General features: G+C 37.1%; 1 long non-coding RNA gene across 1 annotated transcript; it reads right to left on the bottom strand.

Moving 5' to 3' along the window:
* Nucleotides 1-14,154: 14,154 nt before the first annotated feature.
* Nucleotides 14,155-15,307, bottom strand: LOC145675672 (uncharacterized). The gene is made up of 2 exons (XR_014129180.1): nucleotides 14,392-15,307; nucleotides 14,155-14,246 (listed from the first exon to the last, which is right to left on the bottom strand). It is a non-coding gene; the product is annotated as an uncharacterized LOC145675672 (long non-coding RNA).
* Between the last annotated feature and the right edge of the window lie 8,445 nt (nucleotides 15,308-23,752).

The following is a 23,752-nucleotide window of genomic DNA, read 5'->3' on the forward strand; positions in this document are numbered from 1 at the left end:
TTAATCCTTACCCTTTTGATTGAGATGCATACCGTGCTGAGTGTACATTTCTCTACCTAACTTACTGATATCCACAATTACAACATTCTTAAAGTGATTGCACATTGTTTTTAATTTTAAGTTAGTGCTTTGTACAGCTTTAATAACACACGAGTCTTCAGTAAGATCATGGCGATAAGGGATATTTATCACAATTGTTTTACAGTTATTGAACATAGAGAGTTGATTTACAACTCTCCTACCTTCACTACCTTCATTCTTGGACACATCATTTGTTCCACTTAATATTACTATACAATTATCTTCCTTATTTACAATGTTGGGATTAATACCAGACAACACAACAACGCTTTTAGCTCTAGGCTTGATATTTCCTTGCACTGCCAACTTGTGTTTAGAATTACTATTCACTTTCTCGGACAGTCCACGACCGTGACAATCACCATATATGTGTATACTTACGCGTCTGTCTTAGCCTTTCTTCTTGCATTAGTTTTATTGTTTGTAACTTTCAGCACGTTTGGTTGCGTAATAGTTTTTCTCTTTTACATTCTTGCACTATTCTTCTTTTGTGTATTTCTTACCGGTTTTCATTTGAATTCACGTCTCCTTCACTTCCGACGTTTTCAAACACACTCTATCTGTTTTCGCATACAATTGTTTTACCTAATACCACATTAGAATATTTGGGTCTGAGCGTACTGTAACTTACTTTTGCCCACTGTGTTGGAGATGTTTTGAGTTTGAACAAATGATTCTAGGGACTTCACGTTTTGTTGCAATACTTCATTTTCTAATTTTAGTGTCCTCATGTCCTCCTGTAACATATTCATTATTTGTAAAACGCTGTCAATGTCTTCATTAAAATCACAAAGGTTGATGTTTACTATGTTTGACTGCATGTTTCTCCCTTGCACTTTATTGCTATTAATCACGTTACTAGTAGTTACCGCACTATATCGAGCCGAGTCAGCAAAAAAAATTCGATTCTGATTGGTTGAGAGAGGTCACGTAACTTTAGGCCCCGCCCACGCGGGAAGTTCAAATTTCCAGGTCACGTGCTATGACTAGTGATGGGTAAATTCCCGGGAAGATAATTTTCTGGAATATACCCAGGGAAGATTCCCAAAATGGGAATTTATCCGGGAATTTATGTACAATGAGAAAGAAAATTCCATTCTATTACTATATTATGATTTCAAAGTTGAATTAATTTTTATATCACAGCATATTATTACTGTTTTCCCCAGAGGATTCTTTAAAATGTATATTCTGAGCGGTACTATGTTACTTTATTAACACTTTATTATATTTAGAGAGTACCCATAAATGGATATTTATTTACAATATGTTCTATCAATTAAATATTTGTGAAAAAATTATATAGTAACAGTTTAAATTTATATGTAAGTGGATTTGTTCAGCTTGACTGTATTACTGATATTTTAAACACATTAAATTTATAAATGTTATAAACCAATTAGATTGGGTAAATGCTAGAAGATACATGTCTCACCAATTTATCAACATTTGCGCATTCAGATTTATGTTCACAAAATTTTCAAGATACTTACTTATCTTTATATTTTAGCACGTAACATTGCCGTACACGACATTTCATTCTACCTATTTCTCGAAATTCCATACGTTAATTCACATGTAAAAGAAGTCCGAGTACCTCTTCAGAAATTCAAATCAGAGAAAGGAGGCAGACCGATGTCTATTACTAATGGTGGTTCAGGGTTTATTAATAGTACTTCATCTCCTTTTCTACATAATTTTAAATTACTTTACAAAGTGGTTACTTTTCATCATTTGTAAATTAGTACTTTCGTAATTTTGGCTGTTCTTTAGCATTGGGGGCCAGTTTATGCACCTACTCTTTTGAGATATTCTATTCCTATGTGGTTGTTTTATCGTTTCATACGTTAAATTACGTTACCAACATTAAATTCAGACAGCATTGCGGAGCCAGCGTTAGCGAATGAAGTTCGGGTTAGAGCCCTGCATGACACGTTGTTTCCTATCTTCGTTACCAACAATTCACTTTCTTTTCTCACATAAATCACTTCACTTATCTTTCCGTTTTGTATAAATCCCCTACTGCCCTAAAAATTGTGTTTGATACTTTCTTGACTACTTGAACACCACTATCAACTCATTTCTGCCGTAAATCATCCTACTTTTTGCTAGTTTTGGCCCCCCAATACTAAACAATTACCTTACTTTTTAGTGCAAATGGAAATGGAACTTAAAAAACATATTATTAGTTATATATGTACTGTCAAAGAATTTTAAATTTTTTAACCTCCAAATTCTTTAAAACCTAGAAGTAAATCGTAATATATTAAAATAAAGTAATTAGTCATATGGTTCTTATAATTTGGAATATAAAGTAGAGAAATGGAAATAAATTCCTTCCCGGAAATTTATAGGCCAGGGGAAAAAACCCGGGAACATTCCCATTTTTTTAAATTCCTTCCCGCCGGCAATATTCCCACTGCCCATCACTAGTTATGACGTCATGAGTCACCCCGCGGGGAAATCTCCCGTTCTCTTTTATGACCGGGATTTTTGAAATCCGTTCCTTTTACGTGTAATATGAGTGCTTTGATACCTGATTCTGATTGGCTGGCAGATGTTACGTGATCTTAGGTCCTGAGATATTTGAAATTCGTTAAATTTTACGGCGTAAAAAGAATGCTTTCGTACCACGATGCTGATTGGTTGATAGAGGTCACGTGATCTTAGGCTCTGGGATATTTTAAAATCCGTTTCCTTTTATGGGTAAGATGAGTGATTTGGTACCTTGAATTTGATTGGTTGATAGAGGTCATATGATCTTAGACCCTTGGGTTTATGAAATTTGGCATATTCTTTGATGAGTACTTTGGTACCTCGATTATGATTGGTTGGTAGAAGTCACGTGATTTTAAGCTCAGGGATTTTCTAAAATTCGTTTCGTTGGGTCGAGGATTCAAACCCTTAGTGACCCGGTAATTCGATAGAGACTCGGTAACCCAGATGATGAAAAGATATTTTGCTTATTTCCTTGCATTTAAACCATATTTCTTTCAGGGATGACCAGCACTGGAGATGTTATCCAAAGAGCACAAAATACTTGACGCTGAAGTTACCAGTTCATTGCATTTTCCAGACCAGGTGTATCGGCCTATTTCTCCTTGTTAATTTGAACTTGCTCACGCACATGAAGTGCGTGTGTACGTGAGAGAGGGGGAGAAGTGAAAGAAAAATCGCGTTTCTGTGTTTTAAAAGTTTTCAAAGTTTCCCGCCTGATGTCAACGAAATTTTGTGTAGTTATTTGTTTCTAATTTTGTAGTCAACGTAATTTTGCCTGTTTTCTCTTCTCTTCTAGTTTAATGTAAGTTATTCCTGGTCGAACCATAGTCTGCACCTACGTATTTCCCCGTGTACCAATTTTTCTTTTGAAAGAGGATACTTCGTAAGGAAAGAAAAGTATTCAATTACTGGAATATTTTTCTCCACAATTTTAAGGTTACATCTGTTAACTAAAGAGAATATAACATGCGTCATATTTCTGTAACGATTCATGTAATGTTATTTAGATTATCATCATTTTGCTCAAATAAGAGTATTGTTGCGTCATACATAATTGATATTCTTTCTTCATAGTTTTAGAGAAGTCATTATTTATATTATTATATTATTATAAAACCATTTTAAAGTGGATTTTTGTGGATGCCTAATTAGAAACAGATCAATTATAAGTATTCATGTATTCAGAGTTCAGAATGTGTTCACGGCAGTGATTTGTAATACTGATAAGTACTACTACTACTTCATCTTTATCGCCTGACGCCGTGTGGACTTTGTGGTGGTCAAACACCGCACTCCTGGTTTGTCTCGGGATTCTCCCGTTTCCTCCCTCTTTCTTCATTCCATCATTTCATTCATTACTCATCATCACAGTCTCCTTTAGCCTAACTGGTATAATCGAGGGATGTAAAACTAAAGATTTCATTTCATTTTCATCTACATCCCCTAATATATAATATACTCTTCAACAGGTTCACTTCAGAAATCGGATTCATTTACCGTAATATGAGTTTCATCTCCCTTCCCTAGAATAAGCCTTAAATCTGCTCACTTACCAATATTAAGACAGGCGAATTTAGGATTTTTTTCGAGGGGCTATGCCCAACACAGGGAAGGATATTGCCTACCTGAGTTTGAGAATCCTATATAATATGATACAAAAATTTAGGAGTGAATCTAACCCTTTATTCTATTCATACAAGAAAAAGGAAGCACCTTCTTAGCCTAACTAATTTCCCGGGCTAATTATTCCCCTGTTTTGATTTTTTTTAAATTCAAACATTTCCTTCTTTTAAAAATAACTAAACGATATAATTTTTTTTCTTTCTTATAATAGCTAAAGTCCTATCATATTGATATCCGCGCAAGTTGGTGTGGAATACCGGTTTCACTTATCAACTCCTCTTACTTTTGGTGTTACTGATGACGGTCGACTTGAATCACAACTGACAACGGCCGATAAAATATCATAGGCAGAACGAAAGAAAATAGCATCAAGAAATATGTACAGAAAAGTAGAAAGAACGAAAGAAAGAGCAAAATGACGCAGTTCTTACATGGAATGAAATTTGACAAATACAGCATTATTTCTGAAGAAAGAGCATAAGAAAATGGAAAATCAATGATATTCTTAGAAATGGTAAGAAAGATTATTGTTGTTCGTGAAATGTGAAAAACTAACAAATTTATTTCAGGGGATCTTGAGCCCCATAGCCCCCTAAATACTCCTCTGAAGACAATTACTCCCTAGATAGTCTATATTATTGTTTTTCAACTTCCTAAATATAGAACAAACAATTAAGTTTTTATATCTATCTATCTATCTATCTATCTATCTATCTATCTATCTATCTATCTATCTATCTATCTATCTATATCTATCTATCTATCTATCTATCTATCTATATATATATATATATATATATATATATATATATATATATATATATATATAAACCGTTGATTTCAAGGATGTGGGTGGGCAGGGCGCCCTCTTTCTAGCGTCACCACAATTATTTTTCTTAATTTTTCTGAAACGGTTAAATAACAAACGTTGATAATGTAGAACAAACTAGACCAAATGGAGCACAAACGATTTAAAATGCTTTCATACATTAACTGATGATTTCAAGGTTGACGAAGTCGTTCGAGCCCCACCACTATTGATTGTCAATTGGAGAGTATAACAGAACTAATTCTGTTGCTTTGGAACAAATTAGAACAGATGTAGTACATACGAAATAATATGTTTTCTTTGTTTCTGGCAGATGGGTTAGGGGGAGGACGACACAAATGCAGGGTTCCTCTCTTTGGAGTGTTTTCTGTAGGCGGGCGAAGGGCCATATGCACAGTTTTTCTTTGGGCTACTTAAGGGCCACGTACGCGACACTTGATAATTTGCGTTGCAGAGTTCTCCCACAGGGTCAAACCAGCCCGCAACCTCCCCGTACGTCAAGGGAAAGGCTACGGGAGCTTCAAAGCACCCCTTAGTAGCCCGTAGTAGTCTGTTTTGTAATAGAAGATGGATATGCTTGGTCCAAAGAATATATTTTATAATAATTTAGAAGATTGAACAAGTGGATGACATATCTAGGAGATATGTAACGTCGAGAATGTTCATTTTTTAGTACATCGATTGAGTACAAGATCTGAAATGCAGCTGACTGTCATTCTAGAGTACTGATGAATACTAGGTGAATGTTATGGTTATTTTCTACATATAGGCTATAATATAATAATATTTACAATATTGCCCGTGCACAAACTTACGTTCAATGTTAAACCAATATTACTGTTTACCAATCAAAATAAGTTTGGTATCATATTATTTCTAATTTTCTCCTGGATTAGGCAGCTAAATATGTGTAAAATTTAAGCAAAAAGACATATTTGTAAAAATGACTAGAGTAACATGTCGAATATAAAATAGATCAATTAAGAGGTAAATCTATGCCAATAGAAAATATCAAAGGTAAAAAAAAAAATAAAGAAAGAAATATCACTTGTAAAATCTGTAATCGAGCTAAATAAATTTAGGTAGAAATGGGAGAGCAGATTAAGAGTACGAGGCCAATTTTGAAAATGATAATTCACAAAGGAGGAGTAACGTTTAGACGTAAATAGAGAACATGTAAGTCGTATGTAGAGATAAAAACAGCGTAAAAAATGTAGTTAAATACTATGGAGTCATAATACAAAGCTACCTATTTGAACAAGTACCACAAGTTAGTCCTAAGATTTCACATTTGTTTTTCTTTATGCGTATATCCATCATCACTGACGTTCGTGTTCGAGAAGGACGCGCGAGCAGGTCGTTCAAGCTCGCTTTGCTCTGATTCGGAGTAGATGTAATGCTACTTGTGCTGGCCACGAAGCATAGGTTGGTATGGCCTTTGCACTTGTCTTTTTAAATATATAACAAGTTTGCAAGTATACTATAGATCCGTAACGTATGCAGTTAGTGGGTAGGCACCAAGAAAATAACAGAATAGAAAGTATTAGGAGCTAAATAGTGAACGACTTGTAATCAATGGCGAACCTTGAGGGAAGTTACAACAGTAAAAATTAAATTTTTATCACTTCAAATTAAGATAAGAAAATTTACCCAACTTACTAACCATTGTATAGTACACATAATCAAAACATTAGCAAGTTTGTTAAATTGAATTGAAACGATGGAACTAATTTTAACCGATGTGACTTCCTTCTAAATGCACCATTGGTTATAACTTTTGTTGGCGCCTTTCAACATAACCTCTTCCTAGTAGAGTATTGGCATACGCCAAGAAAAGAGTTGTTTAGAACGCATAATGACACTATTCTCTTGAAGGAGTGAGTTACTGTTATATCAATTTAACCGTATATTCTTAATCTGTACGAAAATAAATGATGTAATGTCACTGTCATATAATCTACCCAATGTGCTGCAAGCTCTTTACTTACTCCAATGTGTTTATGAGTAAAAGTATTGACAGCAAAAAGCGCCCGTCTCTGTCCTTCTGCGCCCCCTAAGGATGTCTAACTACTTTTTTAGCATCATCTACCCGAGATGGTCATTTTTCCTAACCCTCCCTCACCCTCAATTGACGTCCCTCACCCTCCATCACATTCACCCTCCATTCACGCCCTCCCCTCGCCCTCCCTCACACTCGCCCTCCCTCACACTCACCCTCCATTGACGCCCTCCCCTCACCCTCCCTCACACTTAACCTCCATTGACGCCATCACACTCACCCTCCCTCACACTCACCCTCCATTGACGCCCTCACACACACACTCCCTCACACTCACCCTTCATTGACGCCCTCACACTAACCCTCCCTCACACTCGACCTCCATTAACGCCCTCACACTCACCCTCCCTCACACTCACTCTCAATTACTTTATCGCCCTCACTCTCAACTACTAAAATGAGGGTGAGGTGAGGGTGAGGGCGGCCCTCATGAGGGCAAAATGAGGAACGATGACCATCTCTGTTCAAGGGTGCCTCAACCTCCCATCATTCCTAAAGATGAACAGATCATGTGATGCTTTGTATTTACCAAGATTCGCGGTATTTACGGTTGAAGACACACAGCACAGAGGGGTAAAATAATTCTTGGAAATGCTGTCAGTTGTCACAAAGCAATAGAATTTTTGCACCTGTTACTTCTGTCCACATCGAAGGAAGGTATGAATGTGCATTACAGTTAGAAAAAAAAAAAAAGCTGAAGCAATGAATATAACATTTTCGCACTTTTCTTTCTTCTTCCTGGCCGAAGTTTATATGAATAGTTAACAGAGTACAAGTAACTCTTTAAGCAAAATATAACACTTGTTATTATCCTGGTGCACCTTTGGTCCACGTCGTCCGGATTCAAATCCTGGTGGGCGAAATTTTAAACGCATTACGATAATTAAGATTCCACCTTAAATTGTAGGTGTAGATCTGGTGGTGAAAAGGGACGATAAACTCAAAACCTTTGTAAATCAGTAATCGAGTAAAGTTTGACCTTTAGATTCTACAAAGCTTCTATAGAATATTGTATTAATATGATCGTAGTAAGAAATGGAAAAAGAAATAGTGGCAAGCAGGAGAAAAGGCAGGCAGGCTGGCAGATATTGAAATACTGTCTCCAAAGTATTTTTCAAGCAATGCTCTGTTTGGCCTACTGCATTATAATTTTCATAATGTATGTTTGCTATTTCATTTTATTTTATTATGTTTGTAAATAAATAAAATAAATAAATTTGTAAACATACATTATGAAAACCATAATGGACTAAGCTAAATATAGCATTACTGACAGAAACCATCGGTTCGGAGAAGAAATCTTACTGTTTCAACAGAGCTAGTGATGTAGTGCATGATAAAGCGAGAGATATTATTATTATTATTATTATTATTATTATTATTATTATTATTATTATTATAAAGTATTTTTATCGCCTTATTCCCCATCAATTTCGATTGCAACTAGCATGAGAAATTCTCAATTTTGAAAATCAGATTTTCAAAACTAAAGTTAACACGGATTTTTTTTCTCATCTGAGTTCACTCATTCACGTCTGACTTTGAACCCAAGAAATATGGCTATAAGGAAACCTCACAAAATATGCACCAAACTACATCAAAATAAAATTAAAAAAAAAAAAGCTTTTCCGATGGCAATCGTTGAACACATTTACAAACTAATAGTAGAGCCAGTTGTACACCACGTGAAGTAGTTTGATATCTATATTGTAATATTTTATTCTTTAATATTGAAACCGGGAGTATGTCTACCAATTCCGGTTTTAGTATATATACAGAGATTGATTAATATTATTGGGACGCATAATTGATTAAAGAAAACTGATTCTTGCTATCTTTTGGAGTTTCCAGTCTGTAACCTTCAACGTTAAAACCGGAAGTGGTAGCTTTCTGCTACTTCCAATTTCAATAGAGGATTAACGGAGAAGATGGAACCTATTCTTGAGACGCTTAATCCATTGAGCAAACCCACCTCTTTCTACACTTTTAAAATCTCTTTTGATGTATGTAGTTAATATTGAAGCCGGACGTTGTAGTGGACTTAGCTACTTAAGGTTGTATATAGTAGATAGTTGAGAATGGAAAACGTGTTCTTGAAGTACCTAATTGAGGGGCTGGGGGAATCTCGCTATCTATTACAGATTTTGTATTTTTCGGTCGTCATAGCAACCTTTTAAACAACTATTTGCAATTACAATAAAACTTTTCCCTAACTATTTTCTACACTGCTGACCATATCGCCCATTGTACAGATTTTTTTTTTTTTGCAATCTCTTCTTCATATCACTGTAGATGTATCTTAGTCATTCTAAGTTATTTTTTCGGTATTCATTGCGATGATATTATTTTCTTAATTTGTATTTAACATTCACATATATCATATACGTAATCTGAATTACCAAAAACTAGACAGAACACAAGTTCTCGCTACCCTGCCCTGTCTTTCTCTGGCTACGTAAAATTAGCGCTATTTTAATCTCGCCTGACCCCTTGTTCATTCGGGTAGTGATCTGCAGACCCCCTTGCAACAACTCAAACCGTCAAATCTACTATCAAATCTATTTTCTAGTTCAACCATATTCTGCATGCACTCATTCATTAATTTAGTTACGGACTCTTTGCATTCGCCTATTAATTAATCTCCAATCTATACTAATCTGTCAAACTATAAAATACACGATCAAACATAACGGATCAGCAGCTTGAAGAAAACATCCGAACCCTATTATTATCATTATTATACATCCTTTTCTTACCACAACCATTTCTTCTGAACTTATTATTCCGTTGGTAACGGTGCCGTCAGATTCCTCACACAAGCCGTCAATTTTTCAGGAGAGCAGAAAAATAAATGTCCGCTACATTTTAAACTGTAATAACTTTTTTATTTTTATTTTTATTTATTATTATTATTATTTTCTACTTTTATTTCTTAGTTGATATTGATGAAAAGTGCTGATACCCGAATTGTTAATAGGCATGGTATTAATGCAAATTGTAAAATAAATAAGTCAATTTCTGCTGTTCTCTCATAGCATTGTACACAAATAATTCTATTTACTTTATTTGAGTCTCGTTTTTATCACATAAAATAATAATTATTTGCCCATTCAAAAGCACCTTGTAGGGAAATTCGTACAAAACACTGTCTAACAGTATATAAAATAGGTGCTGGTATCCAGTGCCCGTGTCGTGGAAAATCAGCGCCCGGGGCGAGAGTATACGACGGAGCCCCCGTAAATATGAGTGAGGTCGTTAGACCAGGCGCAAAACGTCACCATGGTTGGCGCGACGCGTAAGAAAATTTTCAAAAATAAATGCTGCTTTTCCTTGATTTTGAGCACTTTTTAAAACTTTTTCGTTCCATTTTATATATATCTTTTATTTTTTCCTCCTGAATTTTGCCTCCTTACTTTGACGCCCGGGGCCGTCGCCCCGCTTCCCTCTTCCCCACCCCACCCCACGGCACGGCACTGCTGGTATCACAGGTATTATTTGATAGAAATGCACGTAAGACACATCTTCAACAGTATTGAAAATTTTACCGTAATCACTTACGGTCTTCATTCGAATTTCCTTGACTTCTTCGTCCTCTTCCACTGGGCTATGTGCGATAGTTGCATGTCTGTATGTTTTCTTTCTCTCTCCACAAGAGAAAAATTCCATCAACAAAAATGTTCTTTGTGTTATATCTTCAACAGCTGGCCTAACACAAGCTTTGTTAACATGCAAACCCAAGTCGGCGCTCAGGATAGCTTCATGGCTTTCGGAATTATCATTTTCAGAATCGAAATAATAACAATAAAAGTTTGTCAGGAATTTAAAGATTTTACAAGGATGAAAGTAGTAATCGCGTGACTTGAGGCAAATTTTTCCGCCCCCTGGAGCGTGGCGCCCGCCGCCGCCGCCAAAATTTTGCGCCCCGGGCCCCCGGCGCCCATTTTTGGGGTTACATGTTATGACGTCATAGGGTCACGTGATGTTAGGCCATGCTGTTTTGGGGGGGGGTTACGTGATGTTAGGCCCTGGAGCATGGAGCCCAGCCAAATTTTTGCGCCCCGGGCGCCCGGCGCCCATTTTTGGGGTTACATCTTATGACGTTATAGGGTCACGTGATGTTAGGCCATGCCTTTTTGGGTTACGTGATGTTAGGCCACGCCTTTATGGGTTACGTGGTGTTAGGCCACGTTTTTATGGGGTAGGTTTACCGAGGGGGGGTTGATTTTGTTTTCTTTGACGGCATAAAATTTTGGAGATCGTTACGTTTTTAATGGAATACAGGTGTATGTATAGTTTACTTTGCGGTATATAATTTCAATTTTTTTGCGCCCCTAGGCCACACCCCGTCAGCCTTTATGGGGTAGGTTGTTGATTTTGTTCCCTTTTACGGTATACAATTTGGAGAATGTTACCTTATGATGGAGTACAGGTGTATGTATAGCTTATTTTGTGTTACTTGAATTTAACTTTTGCGCCCCTGGAGTGTGACGCCACTGAAATTTTGCGCCCCGGCCCCTTTAGTTTACATAGTTTACGATTCGCCTTTATGGGGTAGTTTCACGTATGAGTTTGTTTCTTTTTATGGTTATAAATTTGAAGAATGTTATTCCTTTTTACCTTATAGGATGTATATATATATAGCTTACCTTATTTTTGTTCCCTTTGATACGCCCCTGCGCACACCTTATCATTACGTTATGGGGTCATGTGGTGTTAGGCTTTATGGGTAGACCTACCGAAGGGGTGCAGGGGTACATAGGACCTCCCCTCTTAAATTTTGGAAATTGCCAAATCTAAAAATTTGGTGTGGTAGCCTAGGACCATAGTATGTACCTCTATTAGTATTGGGGGTCTATGTCGTTCCCTTTCATGGGTAAAAAATTGCCAAAAATTTAAATTTCGGAGGTTTTTGACCTAATTTATCCCCTTTGATGAGGTATTATTACCCTATATGGTTATATGGGCATATACAGGGATTCATTACCTTTCATAAGACATGGGTATATTGGTGCACCCCGGGAGGTGTACCTTGGCCCACCCCTTCAATTTTGGAAATTGCCCAATTTAAACATTTTGGTACAATAGTATAGAACCCTAGTATGTATTACTATAAATTTGGGTGGTCCACTTCGTTCCCTTTCAGGGGTACAAAATTGTCAAATTTTAGTACAACCACATGTTTGGGTTTTTTGGCTCATTTTATTCCCTTGGATGAGGTTCTATTACCTTATATAGTTATATGTGTGTATACAGGTGTTTATTTCCTATTGTAAGACATAGGTACATTTGTGCACCCCTTTAAAAATTTGGCAGGGGTATCTTGGCCCACCCCTTAAATTTTGGAAATTGCCCAATTTAAACATTTGGTATCATAGTACTGGACCCTATTATAGATCACTATAAATTTCGGTGGTCTACCTCGTTCCCTTTTAGGGGTATAAAATTGCCAAAATATAAACGTAAGCAATACGTTGTATCACGTGTTTGGGTTTTGACCTAATTTATTCCCTTGGATGAGGTCCTATTACCCTATATGGTTATATGGTCATGTATAGGGTCCATACCTATTATAAGACGTAAGTACATTTGTGCACCCCTTGAAAAAAATTTTGGGAATGATACCTTTGCCCACCCCTTAAGTTTTAGAAATTGCCAAATTTAAAACATTTGGTATCATAGTACTGGACCCTAATATATATTACTATAAATTTGGGTGGTCCACCTCGTTCCCTTTTAGGGGCCATTTTGTTCCGCTTTAGGGGTGAACATGGATACAGTGGTCCACCTCGTTCCCTTTTAGAGGGCCATTTTTTGTTTCGCTTTAGGGGTGAACATGGATACCTTGGAATCGTCCCGAGTTTGATTCTTGGAAATGTTGAATTTAACGTCCCCGCGAAAACGATGAGAAATGATAGGACGAAACATGAACTTACTTGACTGAGGATTGAAGCAGGGACCTCATACAGTAGAGGCAAACGCTGAGCCATCGTACACGTGTGTTGATTACTATGCAATGGTCCCGAGTTTGATTCTTGGTGCTAGTGTTAGAAAAATTTAACGTCCCACTTGAAACGATGATGAGAAATGAGAAAACATCATAAACTTACTTGCTTGCGGATTGAAGCAGAGATCTCACACATCAGAAATAAGAGCTGAGTCACCGTACTCCATTGAGAAGTTCAGTTTGTAATGGTCGCGAGTTCGATTTTTTTTTGTGTTAGTTTAAGAAATGTTGAGTTTAACGTCCCCTTGAAACGATGATGAAAAATGATAGGAGGAAACATGAACTTACTTCGTTGTGGATTGAAGCGCTGAGCCGCCGTACTCCATTCAGTGCGAACAGTTTCGCGTATGAAAAGAAGACGAACAGATTATGTTACATTACACATTTCAGTGCGAGCAGTTTATACTAGGTTTATGTTTCATATAGAAAGATAGAAGATCTGTGTTGTCATCTTTTTACTTCGTGTGCGATTTTTGACCTTGAAGAAAACCTTGTTGACTCAGTGTTAAGCATTGACGTATACACATACTCTTATTGTTTAGTTGACTGTATTTAGAGATGAATCAGACATGTAAGGTTGTTGGTTCGAATCTAGTTGTGTTCGCTGTAACTCAGTGCCTGAGCGATACTTACCGAAATTTTTCCAGTGTTGCCAACACTATCAGAATGAATCGATTCATTTAGTCGGAGCAGTTTCGTGACGAAAACTGATTTTTGTTTTGCACACAAAAATTTTTCTGAAACAGAATTTTGTTTGTACATAAAAATTTTTTCTGAAACAGAATTTTGTTTGTACATAAAAAATTTTCTGAAACAGTTTTTGTTTTGTACACACAAAAAATCTCTGAAACAGAATTTTGTTTTCGTACACACAAAATTTTTCTGAAAACATTTTTTTTTTCGTACACAAAAATTTTCTGAATCAGTTTTTTTTTTCGTACACAAAAAAAATTTCTGAAACAAAAATTTAGTTTGATTTTTTTTCCGCAAAACATTGATTTATTTTATCGCAGTACAGGAAAAAGAATTTGATTTTAGGATGTGAAATAAAACACAGAATCATGTTTTTGTACATTTATTTTTAGCAAGTGAAATAGAATACAGAATTTCTTTTTCTTCAAAGGAAGACGTGTCCGTGACGGGTACAAATTCTGTAAAGAGAAAATAAAACATATGAATATGCATGGTAATATTTATTTTGTTTCCTGTGAAAGAAAAAAAACAGATTATTAACATCGAACTAACTGATCAAGAGAGAGAGAGTGAGGTGAGAAAAGAAACGCAAATGTGACGTACCTGAATTCCTTTTTTTTTTCTCCACTGGTTTCTGCAAGGTGATGTCATCTGAGTTTTGTCTCCGTTCGTGCATCGTTGAAGCATGTCCCGTGCACCGTCTTGATTCTTTGCCCCGTCTTTGAAAGGTGATGTTGGTGGGATTAGGGAAAAATATGGCTGTTATTCTGTTCTGGCTTTTTTATACCCATAGGGCAATGTTTCGTATGTGTCTGGTATTAATCGGCGTTTTTTATAGTTGAAACTGTACTTCTTCTCTTCAGGTTTTGTGACAAGATGATGATCGTGGGTTCTGTAAATTTTGTGCGGCGTGCTAATGGAGATTTTTTCACTCGATTGATTTATGATCATTTGCTACAGACTATTAAAATTTAGCTTTTGACTTGCAGTATAATTGAGTGTGAATCCACGAATTTTGCATACATAACTGGTTGATTTCGTGTCGGGGTTGTAGATTTCCAAGGCGTACTGTTTTGGGCCACCAGACACGAATTTTTTAATGTATGCTTTTGGTCCAATTGATTCAAGTTCATTTGACATTGAACCAAGAAATACTTCTGGTTCTATTGTGGGCTGTGATGGTCGCTGCGTGAATATTACGGAATCTGTATCGAAATATAGTACTCTTTCTTGCAGCAATTCTAAATATTTGTAAAGTTCCAGACGAGCTTGACACGTTGTAAATGCTCCAAGGACAACATTAGCATTGTGATTTTGTACTGGAACATCATCTTCATACTGCCAATAAAGGTATAACATCGAATCATTAACAGGTAAAATTTGGTTGACTTTTATGTCTGGAGCAGTTAATTTCTGATACAGTTCTTTGGGGTCGTTAATGATGGTCGTTTGGCTGAAATTGTCTCTTATAGCGAGTCGTCCCCAGAAGGCATTCAAACAGAGTTTTGCAAGACTACGACGTGCTGAATTTGTCATTATATTTGCTGCATCCAAAGTTATGCCTTCACGTTGTTGTACCATTTGAATATACTGCTGCTTTTCTTCTTCGGTGACACAATTGACAGGCCAACCAGAAGATTCCAGCTTCGATTTCAAAAATGTGTTAATGTATTCGCTGAATAATCCGCCAGTCTTGGTTTCTGGATCATATACGGTGATGTCGTAATCCCAAATTTCGTAAATTTCAATGACTTGATACCCAAGTTCAATGGCTTTTTGAATTTCATAGGACACCCACGTTCCTGTTAGACTTCGTTCACTGTCCGAATGTGTACATTCAGAATCTTGATTTAATGCTGTGGCACAGGCAGCACAAAGTGGAAACAACAACTTCTTATTTGAGCGAAATGGCAGCACTGGATGAAACACATTTCTGCTAGGCAAAACCTTCAACTTGACTAATCCGTTGACATCTTGAATGTCGGGCATTTTTGGATCTCCCTGTAGATATATTCGTGGATGACCTATTGGATACCGTCCACATTTATTCACATAAGGATACAGGGAAACGATATCCAAATATTTTATTTCTTCGCCTTCATTTTCATTTGCGACGTGATACAATTTAATGGCATTAACACGGCCACCATAGAAACTGTCTCTTGGATTTAATGGTGTCTTATTAGTATAAGGATGTGTGCTTAAAGAAGAGGCCAATGCTGGATTGGATTTTAACACTTGACGAAATTCACATTCCCACATTTCATGTACTTTATATCCCATGGATCGTAATAACTTCATTTTACGCTGTGTTCTCTCGTAGCGATAGTTCATCGTTTCTTCGGAGTTCTCATAAATGGGCTGATCACGGCCTGTAGGGACACATAGAGGACAGCCGTGGAATCTGCAACCTTCAAATTCATACACGTGTTCCTCTTTAGTGTCGGGATCTTTGTAGTAACCGTCCAGATGAAAACCAGCAACATAAACTTCTTTTCCTCTTGCAGCATGCAGAATTGGATGGCCCTCTTTTTCTTCCATGTAGGCAAGCCACTGCAAAGCAATCTGTGACTGATTGTTTCTGTGACGGTATCCTCGTGCAGGAAGAATGCTAATAGTATTGGGCTTTAAGAAATTTCGTCGAAATACTAAATTGCACGCACTCGCCAAAGTGATAGCCTCCAGGAAAGCATCGACGTGAGTTTCTTGTTCAAAAGTGGTCATGAAAGATATACAAGCCAATCGAAGTACGTTGACGTCCTGGACACAATAGTTCACCAATTCTTCTTGGAAAATAAACGTATCGTTCTGGTGTTCGTTGTACCATGTCATGAATTTCTCTCGTTCATCCACTTTCATTTCATCTGCACCATAATAATGGATGTCCGGTAATTTTCCCACATACGTTTGATTTGCAGCAGTATTAAAAAAGTGTGGAAAATATCCTTTGGTCGCGGGTAAATGAAATGCCTTGGATAATTTACTTAAAGCCATTGGCATGAAATTTAAGGAGTCAATAAACGATAAGTGATTCACTTTCATGCTTAAAATTTTTGCTCCGTTCAAGATCAAAGTAGGTTTCAATTCATGTTCTTCCACTAAAGATTTAAGAATAAAATGACCATCATATCCCTTACAGTTATGTGCCAAAGATACAATAAGTTTGATGTTGGGTCGTGGTTGACGTAAATACGCAAGAAAGGCATTGATCGGATCATCTTGAAAAATATGTTCCCGCTGTCCACAAACTTCACACGGATGATGTATATCTTCATCTTGAATACAGTTGTAACATACTTGTTGGGCCACCAGTAAATTGGGCTTATGAATAAATGTGTCTTCATCGAAGAAAGTATCCTGTGTGGCTTCGATATCATAGAAGACAATCATAGCCTTCTTGGCATGTAACACTGATGGAACTCCAGGTTTTAATTGAGTCGTATCAGGCTTCATGTAGCATTGGTGGGCAGACGTAACGTGTTTATGGCACTATTACAAAAATAATCAGTACAATGATTTCTTTCCCCTGTATCGACAAACGAATAAATGCGTAGACATTTGGCACATTGTTTCACCATCTTGCATATTGGTTGGCCTTTATGGTATGGTACAGTCAGATGATTTGTATAGCATGTTTCACCATAAAATTCACGATTGCATTCTGAACACTGTTTCTCCGTATTGGTCTTACTGCATGGCGGTTTCTGCAAACATTTCTCACACATGGCCGAACAGTTCTTGACGTGTGCAATACGATGATCATATTTTTTGTGGCATGCAGCACAATAATACACAGTTGAAAAAACAGACGTTAATGATGTGATGATGTCATAATGAGAATTGATGCACATTAAATTGATTGGAATCTTGTCTTCGCCACCCGGCCCTTCATACAGAATATCTTCTCCAGAAAAGCTTGTGTATACGGTAAGTTTATAATTTGTCAAGTAACGTTGCAATTGTCGCAATTCTTCCACGGATCCCCCATGATCTAAATTCACTGAGGATTGAGACAAAAGTTCATGTACGTCTGGAATAACAACAAACTTGTGCTGTTTGCGATATTGATTGTACAGTTTCTGATTTGTATCTTTATATTTCTTTAGGCCAATAGCAATCACAATTGCATAAGCCAAACATTTCTTGTCGGTGTTTTTTACTCGTAAAATGCCTTTCTTGCACTTTAATAATTCGTCGTTTGATAAAAGACCACGACGGACCAATCCAAATCCACGGGGCACATCCACATGATGAAAATGTACAATGAAGGGTTCGTTCATGAGAAAACTATCGTTACTTTGAAGGATGCGATCAAAGGAAGCCCATAAAGTCTCCAGTGTCAGATTACTTGCACGCCGAAAAGATAAATAAAACGGTTTGTTCTTCTCATCGTGAGATAAAATCGATAATCCAACCATCGATAATTCGTCGACATTTTCCAATAAGTAATCCAACATCTGTTGAAAGGAGGCCTGAACCCACTCAACAATATCGGTGTCACTGGTCGGAGCATTAATTTGAATTTCAAGCATTCGTCCTTCAAGATTAAAACGCCGATAATGTCTATTGATTTCTCGCAAGACAGTAAAGCCAGAAGTAGCCATATTCAAATAGGAAAAAGGTAAGGTAAAACAAAAAGGAATAGGCAAAGAAAACAAATATCTAAAACGAGAAGAGAAAAAAAGCACGAATTAAAAAATTGAATTCAGAGATCACTACGTTATCAAAATGACTACACGATCAATCCTAAAAGAATTATCATATCTCAAATAGTTCTACTACTGAAACGTTTTATTGTCGTCATACTGGAAATCAAACCCGGGACCAACATCAACATGTAAATGACCTAAGTTTCTGTAGTGAAAAAAAGAATGAATGAAATTGTTTTTCTAACTGTGCTGAGAGAATCATTGTAGTAAGCATTTTTCCCCTCACACTGAACTTTAAACGTATGACGAACATGAAACGAAAACAAAATCTCATGCGCTTGCTTTTTTCAAGCGGTTAAACAAGGAATACTCGAATTCGATTCTCGGCGGGAGATCAGATCCCACATTAAACTGAAGGTCCACGTCTCACGTTGTAGGGAACAAAATCGTGCGTAGTTTCTTTGTTTACGTTAATGGTAACTATCAGAAACTGAGCTAAGTGGTTAGCGTTACGCACCTCTGGCCCGGGTTCAACATCCAGTATGCGCTCAGATTCAACATTAAGCTGTATTCCTAACCTCCCACTACTGAAGGGACGCTAAACCAAAATCAACAAATTTCTCGTGCTTACTTCTAATGTGTGGGATGTGGCCCGGGTTCAACACCCAGTATGCGCTCAAATTCAACATTAAGCTGTATTCCTAGCCCCACTACTGAAAGGACGCTAAACCAAAATCCACAAATTTCTCGCGCCTACTTCTAATGTGCGGGATTCCTAATTCGATCCCCGGTCAAGTAAGTAAGGGTTATTCTTCCATTTGCTAAATATTTCATGCTAAATAAAAACAGTGATAACAATGTTATCCTCATGCAAAAGCACTCCATTGATGTTAAGAAACGCAGTCGATACTTACCTCAAATTCAAGGAACGGAGTAAAGTCACGCTGACACAAGAGGTACACCTACGTTCATTCAAGATCTTCGTGGAAGTAGGATTTGAAAATGAAATTAAGAATTTTATTTAGGTCTGAAACGGGTTCAACTATAAAGTGACAACACTATCAGCCAATCAGAAACGAGGAAAATGAATCAATGACATCACGGAGAACCAATGAAAACACAGCTTTCATCATGTATCATGAGCCGAAACGTGATGTAAGAAGCAATCTGATTGGTTGTGACATTATTCATGTTTCTTTCTCCTTACACATCAATCGTTACGACATCTAGTATCGCAATTTTGATCATGACATCATAACGTTGACTCGTTTGTTTCTTACGACATTCAATTAACACATCTAAAAATGTGATTCATTTTCCTTAAACTTGATTGAAAAAAAATGTAACACTCATCGATATGTTACGAAACTGTCTTTGACATAAATGTAAAGTTGAGCATTAAAAGTCCGTCAGCTGAGAAAAAAAATGCTGATGTAGTATAAGCAGATTCTGCAATTTCACAATAACAAGCTTCTATGCGTAACAACGAGCAGAAATATGTAGTAATGTAACATAATCTGTTCATGTTCTTTTTCATACGCAAAACTGCTCGCACTGAAGTTGGCATGGTGGCTCAGCGTTTTTTTCTGATGTGTGAGGTCTCTGCTTCAATCCGCAAGCAAGTAAGTTTATGATGTTTTCTCATCATCGTTTCAAGTGGGACGTTAACATTTCCTGAAACTAACACCTAGAATCAAACTCGGGACCATTGCATAGTAATCAACACACGTGTACGATGGCTCAGCGCTTGTCTCTACTGTATGAGGTCCCTGCTTCAATCCTCAGTCAAGTAAGTTCATGTTTCGTCCTATCATTTCTCATCGTTTTCGCGGGGACGTTAAATTCAACATTTCCAAGAATCAAACTCGGGACGATTCCAAGGTATCCATGTTCACCCCTAAAGCGAAACAAAAAATGGCCCTCTAAAAGGGAACGAGGTGGACCACTGTATCCATGTTCACCCCTAAAGCGGAACAAAATGGCCCCTAAAAGGGAACGAGGTGGACCACCCAAATTTATAGTAATATATATTAGGGTCCAGTACTATGATACCAAATGTTTTAAATTTGGCAATTTCTAAAACTTAAGGGGTGGGCAAAGGTATCATTCCCAAAATTTTTTTCAAGGGGTGCACAAATGTACTTATGTCTTATAATAGGTATGGACCCCTATACATGACCATATAACCATATAGGGTAATAGGACCTCATCCAAGGGAATAAATTAGGTCAAAACCCAAACACGTGATACAACGTATTGCTTACGTTTATATTTTGGCAATTTTATACCCCTAAAAGGGAACGAGGTAGACCACCGAAATTTATAGTGATCTATAATAGGGTCCAGTACTATGATACCAAATGTTTAAATTGGGCAATTTCCAAAATTTAAGGGGTGGGCCAAGATACCCCTGCCAAATTTTTAAAGGGGTGCACAAATGTACCTATGTCTTACAATAGGAAATAAACACCTGTATACACACATATAACTATATAAGGTAATAGAACCTCATCCAAGGGAATAAAATGAGCCAAAAAAAACAAACATGTGGTTGTACTAAAATTTGGCAATTTTGTACCCCTGAAAGGGAACAAAGTGGACCACCCAAATTTATAGTAATACATACTAGGGTTCTATACTTTTGTACCAAAATGTTTAAATTGGGCAATTTCCAAAATTGAAGGGGTGGGCCAAGGTACACCTCCCGGGGTGCACCAATATACCCATGTCTTATGAAAGGTAATGAATCCCTGTATATGCCCATATAACCATATAGGGTAATAATACCTCATCAAAGGGGATAAATTAGGTCAAAAACCTCCGAAATTTAAATTTTTGGCAATTTTTTACCCATGAAAGGGAACGACATAGACCCCCAATACTAATAGAGGTACATACTATGGTCCTAGGCTACCACACCAAATTTTTAGATTTGGCAATTTCCAAAATTTAAGAGGGGAGGTCCTATGTACCCCTGCACCCCTTCGGTAGGTCTACCCATAAAGCCTAACACCACATGACCCCATAACGTAATGCTAAGGTGTGCGCAGGGGCGTATCAAAGGGAACAAAAATAAGGTAAGCTATATATATATACATCCTATAAGGTAAAAAGGAATAACATTCTTCAAATTTATAACCATAAAAAGAAACAAACTCATACGTGAAACTACCCCATAAAGGCGAATCGTAAACTATGTAAACTAAAGGGGCCGGGGCGCAAAATTTCAGTGGCGTCACACTCCAGGGGCGCAAAAGTTAAAATCAAGTAACACAAAATAAGCTATACATACACCTGTACTCCATCATAAGGTAACATTCTCCAAATTGTATACCGTAAAAGGGAACAAAATCAACAACCTACCCCATAAAGGCTGACGGGGTGTGGCCTAGGGGCGCAAAAAAATTGAAATTATATACCGCAAAGTAAACTATACATACACCTGTATTCCATTAAAAAAGTAACGATCTCCAAAATTTTATGCCGTAAAAGAAAACAAAATCAACCCCCCCTCGGTAAACCTACCCCATAAAAACGTGGCCTAACACCACGTAACCCATAAAGGCGTGGCCTAACATCACGTAACCCAAAAAGGCATGGCCTAACATCACGTGACCCTATAACGTCATAAGATGTAACCCCAAAAATGGGCGCCGGGCGCCCGGGGCGCAAAAATTTGGCTGGGCTCCATGCTCCAGGGCCTAACATCACGTAACCCCCCCCCAAAAAAGCATGGCCTAACATCACGTGACCCTATGACGTCATAACATGTAACCCCAGAAATGGGCGCCCGGCGCCCGGGGCGCAAAATTTTGGCGGCGGCGGCGGGCGCCACGCTCCAGGGGGCGGAAAAATTTGCCTCAAGTCACGCGATTACTACTATGAAGCTCTGATTTAAAAGTTCGACCAAGGACAAATTTTCGCTGTCAAATTGCAGGAAAAAAAAGTGTTTTCATTGGAGACATTCAACCGACAAGAGCATTTTCCCGTCTTTTAACCAAAGCGTCTTTTTTTTCTCAATTTCTGCTGATGATAATATTAAAACAGATATATTTTGAAACGAAGAGCTTAAAGCTGCTACGAAATCAGCAGCACATTCTACAATTACTTTCTTTTATTTCACAAAGTTCCGTACTGGCCTTTGTATATGTATTCCAATCCCATGCACTTCTCCCTTGAAACGAACGAAAAGGTGACGCTAATGATAATAGTTATATGACACTTATTTTAAGTTAAAACATCATACTGACAGTAATAGATAATCTTCTATTTAAGTAAATAATGTTTATGCTTAGATAACGTTATTTTAGTACACATGGAATCATTTTCTATCATGAATAACCAATGTACATAAGCATTCCCACCAGTGCCATGCCCACTGTCACGGGCAGGACAACTTTTCAAATTGAATTAAATCGAAATATATTATTAGCATTAGTCCAAAATTTGGTAAATGTGAAGTACAAATGCAAATTGTTACTTCTACTAAGTACGAACCACATTCTCAAATTTAGTAATTCAGTTTTCTGTCACGGGCAGGACACTCAAGTTGACGTTTATATCTTTAATGAAATCATAAACAATTTTTATCCTGTAAACACTTTTTCAACTGGAGCTTGTAGCAAAAAGAAGCATCTTGGATAGCTCGAAGTTACTTCAGCCAAACATGCACAATATACAGTAAAAAATTGCCGATAACAAGAATACAAAATTTCCTCGCAGCTGACATGTTACAAATTCACAATTTAGACTTAAAATTTTACGTAAATTCTAAGTATAAATAAGTTCTACTTTGTGAAAAAGTAAATTTCGTTTTATTTACTTCATATATATGTAAACATGAATTGGTTTTGACAGTTTTCGAAAATTTGGGTTCAGGCTCACTTTTGCGTGACACTTAACCTAAATTCCAGAAACCGCTTGTCTATAGCTTTTACCGTTTTAGGTCTGTTAATATCAACATTGACTACCACTTCCGGTTTTAGTAAAAATACAGGAATAGAGGTAGTTTGTTTCCATGAAGCCCTGAATCGATTTCCGAAAACCATTTGTCTCTAGTTATTGCCGTTCCCATAATGTTGAAACCGGAAGTGGTCGATTTCTATCATCCCCGGTTTAAGTAAGAGGTTGTTGAAGAAGATGGAACCCATTCTTGGGATGCTGAATTAATTCTCGAAAACCTCTTGTCGATAGCTGTTACCGTGTTTGCTTGATACCTGTTGACAGATGGACAGACGGACGGAGATAGCCGTTCTATAAGATTTCTTATACTTAGCATAACATAGTTGGAAGTTATATATATATATATATATATA

The sequence above is a fragment of the Thermobia domestica genome, chromosome 18 (assembly GCF_964235325.1).
Source record: "Thermobia domestica chromosome 18, izTheDome1.hap1.1, whole genome shotgun sequence".
In the NCBI taxonomy this organism is placed as follows: Eukaryota; Metazoa; Arthropoda; class Insecta; order Zygentoma; family Lepismatidae; genus Thermobia; species Thermobia domestica.